The sequence below is a fragment of the Hydra vulgaris genome, chromosome 13, assembly GCF_038396675.1.
Source record: "Hydra vulgaris chromosome 13, alternate assembly HydraT2T_AEP".
NCBI lineage: Eukaryota > Metazoa > Cnidaria > Hydrozoa > Anthoathecata > Hydridae > Hydra > Hydra vulgaris.
Genome location: NC_088932.1, coordinates 41,672,051 through 41,682,810, shown reverse-complemented (window position 1 = coordinate 41,682,810; position 10,760 = coordinate 41,672,051).

Below are 10,760 nucleotides of genomic sequence, written 5' to 3'. Positions count from 1 at the left end.
AAGTCGTTCCTAAACAACTAACTTTAACTACTCTCAAAAATTTTAATGATTGTAGTATGAAAGATATTCATTACTGGCGAGTGAAAAAGACTTGATCATAACTTTCAAAATATCTTAGTTATCAAGAGGTTTTGAAGACTGCCCTCCCTTAAACTCAACACCCTGAGTTTTAGTTATTTCAAAGCCTTGTTTTACATTCTACTCCTCTGCTTTATAAGAAAATTCATAAGAATTAATGTATTTATCAAGACAGTAAATAGCCTCTTAGTATTTCGTCTTAAAAGATGAAGTTCCATGGGAACAAGAACTTTTATGGTGCGAGACTAAAATTTGGCAAAAACTACAATACTTTGAGCAACTATTATCTAAATTTTGATAATATTCTGTCGATTTCTTTTTAAAAAAAAAAGTGGGTTAAACGGGTAGGTCATGAATTTTTGGTGTTCAAAATAGGTACTTTCTAAAGATGATGCAAACTTTAAATTTTGCGATAGTGGTCCTGGTATCAAATAAGAATGTTTCACAAAAAATTACAGCGACAGGAGCCTGGGGATAATATACATCTGAAAAATTGGGACTCACTGTCCCAAATATATGAAAGAAGAAAAAAAAAATTTTTTTTTCTACAGTCTCTTAAAATAGATCAAATTCATCGGAAAAATTAACTTATCTAAAAAAAATTTCTTATTGTTTGAAAATGGCGACCAAGGAAAGTTTGAAACCTTCTCTATTTGAGGGGGTTGTCAACTTTACAAGATCATTACTTTAGAACGTTAAAATAGTTTTTTACTAAATGAGAATTTAAAGATGAATTTTACTCGAGTAAAATTCATCAATAAAATTCCAATAATGGAAGAGTTTTTTTTCAAGTGCTATCATTGCCCCCTTCCCTCACAAGTACTTGGACCTTTGGAACCAAAATTTAATGGGAAATTTTAAACAATACGTTAATTACGGTAAATAAACGTTTTCATTACAAGTTAAATGCGCAAACAACATTTCTTTGTTTTGTATATTCATTGCGGTATACCGTGAAAATTTATTAATAGGTTTTATCAACCTTTTTTTATCTGCTACAGTAGTTAATAAAAAAGCATCAAACCCTTTCGAATGTAAAATACTTTTTGTAATATTTTTTTTAATTTCTAAAATAAAAAGTAGGACATTAAAGTTCTATAGATATTACATACATAACATAAATAAAAGATATTATAAATATATATACTATAACAAGCGAAAATGTACTATAAACATATATACTATAACAAGAGAAAGGGAGAGACTTTTAAAAAAGCCTAAAACTTCTAAAAACTTCAAAACACTGGAAGAAATTTGTTGCTCATATGTTGAGTATTGAGTATCATATATTGATATTGAATTCAGTTGAGTATTATATATTGATGGTTTGATTAAATCAGATTTAACTAACTGATAGGTAATTAGTTAAATTTGAGCGTTTAACACACATTAAAGAGAAAACTTTTCTTTTTATTGAAAAAAAGATTTTACATTCAAACTTTTCTTTTATTCAAAATTAATTTACCGGGCGAGGGTCATAACAAGTAGCGGATCTTCTGAAAAAAAAATTATTAAAAACTTAATAGAAATTTAATATAGAAAAGAAATTAACAAACCCATCCCAGTTTTTTTAATATAAATTTACATTTTTGAAATATGAAGTTATTGAACATTAAGGCCGTTTTCCTCAAGACAAAATATTCGCGCGAAGCGAATTTTTTCGTCGATAAGCATGCTACGGTTTGAAAATTTTGGGGTGAGTCATCAACAAAAACACCTGAAAAAACCCTTTGGAGGGATGGTAGTACATACCCATAGGATATCATAACTAGTGATTTTAAAATCAACGATTACCATCCGTGAAAGAAATTGGAACTTTTGTTTTTCTCATTACTGGCTAAGCTTCATTTAGTATTAAAAATTCATCCAATTCTGAGTTGTTTTTTTCGAAAATGTGTATTTTCTAAAAAACAACTGAAAAAGCAAGAAAAACAAAGCAAATTTCTGTATTATTTCAAAACTTGACTGGAAGAGCAAGGTATGAAGCTTTAAAGTTCTCAATGTATTCTTGAAAATTTTTATCCAGATGGGATCCAAAACATGCAGTAACTAACTTATCAAATTGCCTGAATGCTTCAACATAAGGAAATGTTGCACTTACAGCTGCTGCTTCAACTTTTTGCTGAAGAATAGCAATATTTTTCAACAGCCTTTGACAATGATTTCATTGAAAATGTCCTTCATGAACGGGTTGGAGGGGAATGTTTAAAACCTCTGGCCATTCTTTGACCTCTGGCCAAACTTTGCTTAGACTCTTAAAAAGGTGGTTGACCACACCCATCAGTTAGGTAAAGTTTCATTGGTGGTATTGCTTTTAGAATAAATGTTTCATCTGAAAGATTGAGCAAGCGCACGTTGATGACATTTCCAAAGCATTTAGCACTCTTTATATTACTTCCTTCAGCAACAAAAGCTTGGTGAGATTTTTTGATGCTTCCAAAAGTTTTCAGTGCACCACATTTTCCAAGGTTTGAAGAGTCTGCATCACACCAACAGCAAGGATATTTGCTAGCATGAGACTAAAGTTCACAAAGAATGTTAGCAACTTATATGTCACAAGACAAGACAAAGGAAAAAGCACCAATATTGGTGAGTTTCAACATTTAATTTTAGTGACAGAAAAGTGATTTTTAAGCAACTTTCCTTGCTCTGCAAATTTCTTAGCAAAATATGGCTCAACACTTTTCGTTGTTGGCCTGCAGGGTTAAGAGTTGAAGCAAGTTGTCTCATCTGTTTTTTGGAAAAACCAGTATTAAGTTCAACTGCCACAAGGCTTTAAGTTAACAGAGGATCCTTAACAGTTGTGTTGGAGTAACTTTGTCTGAAATTTAAAACGGATTAATTGAATATAATGTACCTAATCAAAAACAATATTTTGGGCAAAAAGCAGTGAAGAAACACTAACCAAGTTTCAGTGGTAATTTAGGTCCCCCACTTGATTTGCTCAGTCGCACTGTGCCATTCGGAGATGCATCCAAAACAAAAGATGCAAAAATTTCTGCACTTTTTGTGACTGATTTTGCAAGTGCAATCAGGTTTGTACTTTTAGCTCAAGGGTTGCACTTATGGGATAAACCCGGTCCAATCACAGTGAGGCAGTACTGCTGGACAAAAAAGATGAATTTTTGCCCTTTGACTTACCAATTTGGCAAATAATACAGTCAAATGCAGGAGAATTTCTTGTTGATGACTTCACAGCAATTGAGCTGAAATCATACAACTTGGGAAATGGCTGTGATGTTTTTCTCTCATCAATTTTTTACAGAATGAAACGATAATTTGTGCACATTCCATTTGGAAGATGATCATTATTAAAGTCTAATGGTTTTGGAGAGTGTTTTGCCAATCTGCTTATCAAGAAAGGTATTATACTTCGATTACATTTTGACATGGAGAGAATGTAAACTGTGTTTTGACACTCAGCATGAGTTTTAGCAGAATTAGGCATTTTAAATGCATTTTTTTAGTTCCTCAAACAAAATTATATTAATTTGGTTTGAATACTAGAACAAAAATGATGAACTTAAAAAAATGTTGTGGATTAACAAGAAATCAAAACAAAACTGATGCTCAACATTAAAGATGTGGTGGTTTCTAGTTTTGTAGAAAAAAAAGCAATTTTTTTGTTAGAGTTGAATTTTTTAAGAATTTTTGTTGTTATTAATTCTATTTTTACAAAAAAGTATCAATATAAGCTTATAAAAATTTTTTTACTTTATAAAACCCTTTGAAAAAAATTCGTAATATGAGCATTTTTTCTATTAAAGTATTAAAATTTAAATTTCTTTCTCGGACGTTAATGGTTGATTTTAAAACCACTCGCAATAGTATCCCAAGGGTCCATATTATTACCCCTCCAAAGGACTTTTTAAGGTGTTTTCACTCTGAATAATGGTTAGCATTAGTAAATTCATCAAATAAGGAATAAGACTTAAATCAAGAACTTACAAATGTAAATGCTCACTGTTAATTCCAAAAGTTATTCTTTTGGAATTGACAGTTACAAATAAGGTTGCGAAATCAGACGATACAAATGTAGAAGATGATGTTTCACTAACAGGTGCATGACGAACAAGCGGTAGACGGTATTCTAAGAAGATTTTTGATAATTCATAAATCAGAGAAAACAGTGATACAAAATATTTGTTTATAAGTTTATTAATTTTATTAGTAATCTTTGACTTAATCTTAATGTAAACTTTTATTTTCTGCTAATGAGATTAAATTTAAAAATATTAAATAGAACTTGTTACTTTAATATTTCCACTGCAAAAAGCTTGATCATTTAATTTTTTCCCCCACTATATGAAAACGTTTTAAATAAGTTTATAACTTTATATATAGTTTTATAAAATAAAGTTTTATATAGTTTTATAAAATAAAAGTATAGTATAACTAGTATAGTATAAAAGTTTATAAACATATTATAATAGTTGTAAGAAATATACGAAATAAGACCAGGTCTTTTATAACTGTATCTTATTTATAAGTTTCATTACTTTTATAACTGTATCTTATTTATAAATTTCAAGACCTATATAGCTCTTATTACTTATATAAAGTTAAAAAGTCAAAAAGTAATTTTAATTTAAATTAGCTTTAAAACTTAAATAAGTTGAAATTACGTTAACTAAATCAAAGAAACTATTAGACAAGATCTAAAAGTTTAATATACGTTTACTTAGACTAAATCTAAACGCTTTATATACGTTAATTAAACTAGATTTAAACGTAAATTGTACAAAATCTAAAGGCTTTATATACGTATAATAATCTTATAAAAGACATCTAAAATACGTTTTAATATAGACGTTTTATAGACGTTTGTTCTAAACGTTAATCTGGATTTCATTCTCAACGGATAATTGACCAAATCTGAACGTTTTGTCAAAACTTTGTTTTGACATTTAATAGACGTTTGGGTGTTTACTGGGAATGCATGGAAAGAAATTTCCACATGCTCCAAAGTAGAAAGTTATAAATATCAACATTTCAATAAATAAAATATTTTTAATCAAAAATAATTCCATATTATTTTTTATTCTGAATATAACTGACAAAAAATAAACACTACGAGTATACTCGTAGTTTGGCAATGGAGAATAAATTATTTTCTCCAGGGCCGAAGTACGAGTTTACTCCTAACACCTTAATGAGTATAACTCATTGCGGTGACTAGTAATGTAGCTTATTTGATGCATTATTATTATAAATAGTGTTTCAATTTTTTTGAAACTGGCAGTTATCATGAGTAAAAAAGGTAATTTATATTTTGTTTTCTTAATTTTAAATTGCTGTGTTTTTTAGATTAGAAGCTAAAATATACTTGATAACTACTATATGTTATTAAAATGTGAAAAAAAATTTGAAGTACACAATAAATTGTTTTTTAATATGTTAAAAAACTTTTTAGTGTGCACTTCGAAATTTTTTATACAGTACAGAGTGGATGCTCGAAATCCGGACAATTTTAAATTTGCCGGCATTTTTTTGTTTTTAAATTCTATGTTGCGAAATTCAAACATTAATCAAAACAAACATTGTACTCTCAGGAAAAAAAGTAAAAATTGCAAATTTAGCACATCATGTCAAAGGAATGTTACCGTAGATTTGCAGTGGTTGAGTCCCTCCGCGCCGGACACTCTGTCCCAGAGATTATAAAATGTGCCAAAAAGCACAGTTTATGATATTGCAAAGAGGTTTAATGATGGTGCAGAGTCTGTAGAACGAAAAGAAAAGACTGCTCACAAGCCAATCAGGAATAAGGCCTTCATCAGCAGAGTACAGAAGTTGATCAACAAAAACCCCAGCACCTCCATCAGTAAACTGAGCAAAGATATGAATGTGTCTCATTACACCATGAGAAGAGTGATTTGTGATGACCTTAGGTACAAGTCCTATGTCCTGAAAATCAGGCAGATGCTGCCTGCTTCAATGAAGGAGAAGAGAGTGGCTAAGTGTTCCGTTCTTTTAGCATCAATAAAACATGAAGTTGCCGGTAAACTTTTTTTCAGCGATGAGAAAATTTTTACTGTGGATGCCAAAGTGAACAGAAGAAATGACAGATGGTTGGCTCAAGACCCAGAAGATGTCACAGTGATTGGTCAAACAAAATTTATAGCCTCTGTCTACGTCATTATTTGCTGTTTCCAGCAAAGGCCATGTCATGCCACCACACTTCTTCTTGAAGGGCCAAAATGTCAACAAAGAAGTCTACTTGGACCTTCTGATTAAGGTGGTAAAACAAGATGGTAAAACAAGAGTGGGTAAGGTGGTAAAACAAGATTGGATGGACAAGTGTTCCAATGGTAGGCTACATGTGTTTCAGCAAGACTTAGCTCCTGCTCATACCTCCAATTTGGTATAGGGTTGGCTTGAAGAAAATCTCCCTATGTTCTGGTCAAAGCAATTTTGGCCTCCAAACTCACCAGATCTCAATGCATTGGACTATTATGTCTGGGGTACTTTGGAACGTGAGACCAATAAATCAAGTCACAACACTGTTGAATCTCTAAAGCGAGCAATAACTACTGCAGCTGCCAACATGTTGGCCAATGAGGTCGAGCACGCCTGCTCCAGGTTCAGGAAGCGTATCGAGCAAGTCATTGAAGCTAAAGGCAGCTGGATTGAGTGAAATGAAAGCTCTTATATGTGTACATTACTGTTTAAAATTTCAGAAATATAGCTTTGAAACTAATACTTTTATTGTAATTTTTATTTTGTGTCAAAAAAGTCCGGATTTCGAGCATCCACCCTGTATACTAATTAATGTGTTTTATAGATAAGTAATTTCTTTTTTATAAATCGATAATTTATAAATTTACATTAATAAATTATAAATCTCATATTAGCTCAACACAGATATTCCACAATTGAATCAGCACATATGATTATGGAAGATTACGAGGACATTATAGTGAAGATGATGATATTGAAGATTCGGATTCATTATTAGCTTATACTACTACATCTTTGAGCTTGACTGCATCAGAATCAGACTCTGAAGATAATAACACTGAAAAAAGTGATGACGATCAGTTAACAGATGTTCATCTGGCAGCCACTGCAGAAGATTTTTTAATGCCACCGAAAAGAGCTAGAACAACAGATGGTCTTGCTTACTGACAAAATCAAAACAAAGCTCAACAAGTAGATCTTATAAGTAATATTTTGCCTGACGAAACAACTTCTAAAACAAATCCATCTAGAAATTCAAAACAAACGAAAGATGAGCCGAATATTATAAAACAAATTCAATTTACTGCTGATCCTGGTTTGAAGATAAACATAGAGAGCAAAAAACCATTAGATTTCTTAACAGAAGTGCTTATAAATACTATGGTAGTTAAAGCTAATTCCTACGTAACGCAAGAAATAAATAAGCAGCGTCCCCTCAGAAGAATCTCACGTTTTAAAGATTGAAATCAATAAATTCAGAAGATATGCGGCAGTTCCTTGGAATTTTTCTTTATATGGGGTGTGTCAAAATGCCTTCTTTAGAACACTATTGATCTAAGAACAGTCTCTCTAGATTTCCCTTATTTTCTAGAATAATGCTACGAAATAAATTCTAACTAGTGTTACGATTTTGCCACTTTATTAACAATAAAGAATCGGGTAGTGGACGCTTTTTAAAATTAATTGAATTCTCGATCACTTAAATAATACAATAGATAACATTTACTGTCCAAATAAAAATATATCAATCGATGAATCAATGATGTTTTGGAAGGGACGTCTTGTATTCAGGCAGTATATAAAAAATAAAAGACATAAGTATGGTATCAAGTTCTATGAGCTTTGCAAATCAAATGGTATTGTATTAAAAGTAAAAATCTACTCTGGCGAGGCAATTTTCGATAAACATTTGTTGGGTCAAACGGGAGCTATTGTTTTAGATTTAATGGAAAAATTTCTGGGAAAAGGTTATAACCTGTACACCGATAACTTTTATAATTCCTTTAAATTAACAAAGCACATGATAAATCAAAAAACAAACATTTGTGGTACTTTAAGAACAGACCGAAAGTCAAATCCAAAAGAATGTACAAAAGCAAAACTGAAACAGGGAGACGTTATAAGCAGAAGCTGAGAGGGGGTTGCTAAATGGAAAGACAAAAGAGACGTGCTAATTATTTGCAACTTGCATTCGTTACAAATAATTGAATTAAATAATTAGAATCAATGTATGTCAGGAGTAAATAGAGCGGATCAAATGGTATCATATTATGATTTCCTAAAAAAGACAATTAGATGATATAAAAAAGTAGCACTTCATCTCTTTGATACTTTTTTGTTTAATGCTTACTGTCTAAACAACAAATATGGAGTAGATAAAACAATTTCCTTGTTTAAGTTTAGAGAATTAGTTGTTACGGATTTATTGGGTGAACGTTTGAATGAAATTGTGCCTCGAATCACCAATAATAGCTTCCACTACTTGTCTTCAATACCACCGAATGAAAAGAAAAAATTCCCAACAAAACCATGTCAAGTCTGCTCTAAAATAAAACGTAAAGAAACACGATATAAATGTGCTGTTTGTGAAAATAGATCTCCGTTGTGTATTGGCGAATGTTTCAGAATGTATCATTCAAAAGAATAGGTTTACACTTTAATTTTCATGAAATAAAATTAAAGCATTATCAATATTTTACTTTTATCTGTTTTAAGCTATTTCTGCCTTTATCCGCTATTTATGTCTATATCTAATTTAAATTAGGTTCCTTGGATTTTTAAAATAAAAACTTGAATGTAATATTTTCTGAAATCAAATGTGAAGCTAAGAAAAAAAAAAAGTGAATAGACAAAGCCAGTCATGCACAAATATTATTTGAAATAAGTTAGTATAACTACGAATAATATAATATAATAATATAATAGTATAACTACGAGTTTACTCGTAGGTAGCAAACTCATGACGCCGGCTAACTACGAATATTCTCGTAGTTGGCAAATATCGAAGTCCCGCTAACTACGAGTATACTCGTGGTTGGCAAATAAATGACGCCAACTTACTAGTATATTCGTAGTTGGCAGCGAACAGGTTAAATATATAGCGAAAACTTATTGCTGCCATTTTTATTGATGACAACGAAAAGAAAGTAGCCCAAAAGAAAGTAGAAATCAAAACGACGTTTCGTCATAGCGAAAAATTTTCTTCTCGCGAATATTTCGTCTTGTAGAAAACGGCCTTTAATCGTTAACTCAAGACAAAGATTTTTATTTTCTTACAGCAAAACTCCTGAAAACCAACTTCTATATTGGAGTAATTTATTTTTGTAAATGTAATCTAAAGACCTTCAGCACCTTAAAACTGATATAATTTTTTCCTAACTATGATTTTTAACCTCAGTATGTCAATTTTACCACAAAAATAGCAATATATTACCAAAAGGCTCTTGATGTACGTCATTATCTAGATTCTTATATATATATATATATATATATATATATATATATATATATATATATATATATATATATATATATATATATATATATATATATATATATAATGTTAATAAAGTTCAATTTTATTGAACGTTATATGTTTATATTCACAATATCAAAGTAAATGATTACATAAAATAAATTGTACGTCATTATCTAGATTCTTAAAATAAATTAAAAAAACAAAAATACCTTCTCGACAACCCATAACCACACCTACCTGTGCGATCATAACTACTCCTGGAGATTAAATATGGCCATATTTAAATTCCCCGACCTCAATTATTTATATTTAAACATACAAATCTTCCATCTAACTGAAAAACCATTGTGATATTGCAGGACCATCCTTTAAAAATTCACTTTTACGGTTATAACCACTTTCAGAGACCAAATATGACTAGATTTGATTATCCTGATCTCAATTTTCTCAATTTAGATATACAACATTTACTATCTAATTGAAAAACCATTAGATATTTCAGAAGCACCCTTGACCGCTTCTAAAAGAATCTCTTGAGCGGTCATAACCACTCATAAAGAGCCCGAAAATGAAATCTTAGGCCCCCAAAACCCTATAAACACGTATTATATGTCTATATTACCCCATAAATAGTTTCGCCACTTTTAGACAATTCTGGTCTACATTCTGTGCGCTGGTTAAGGAATAAGTAAAAAATTGTCGGAGCCGACTTACCAAGACCTGTATTTTACGGGACAACTAGTATTAAATTATGTAAAAGATTTTATTTGAACTGTTTCAATTTCTTTAAATGCCACCATTTTTTTTAACATTAAAGAAGAACTTTTTGCGATATTTTGCGAGTTATGGGTAAACTATAATCCTACCTAATAGTTACATTAAGTTTACTACAACAAATGACTTCAAATTTAATTTGTTGTAAAAATTTATGCAAAGATAATTATTGATTTTTTTGACGATATATATTAGAATAATTATGAAATAAACAATATATTTTTTAAAAGATTATAATCTTTAAAAAAGTAACGATAAGCGGTTTCCGTTGTTAAAAAAGTTTTTTGATTAATTTTTTGAAGAATTTTCAGTGAAACAATATGGATAATACTGTTATGAAACAAGGATTTGACTTAAGTGCAACATAAATTCTGGCGGTCTCTTTGGTTTACTTAGACGTTGATATACGTTATAAAATAACTATTACCTTAATTAAATTTTAAATTATATTTACAACATATAAGAACTTTTT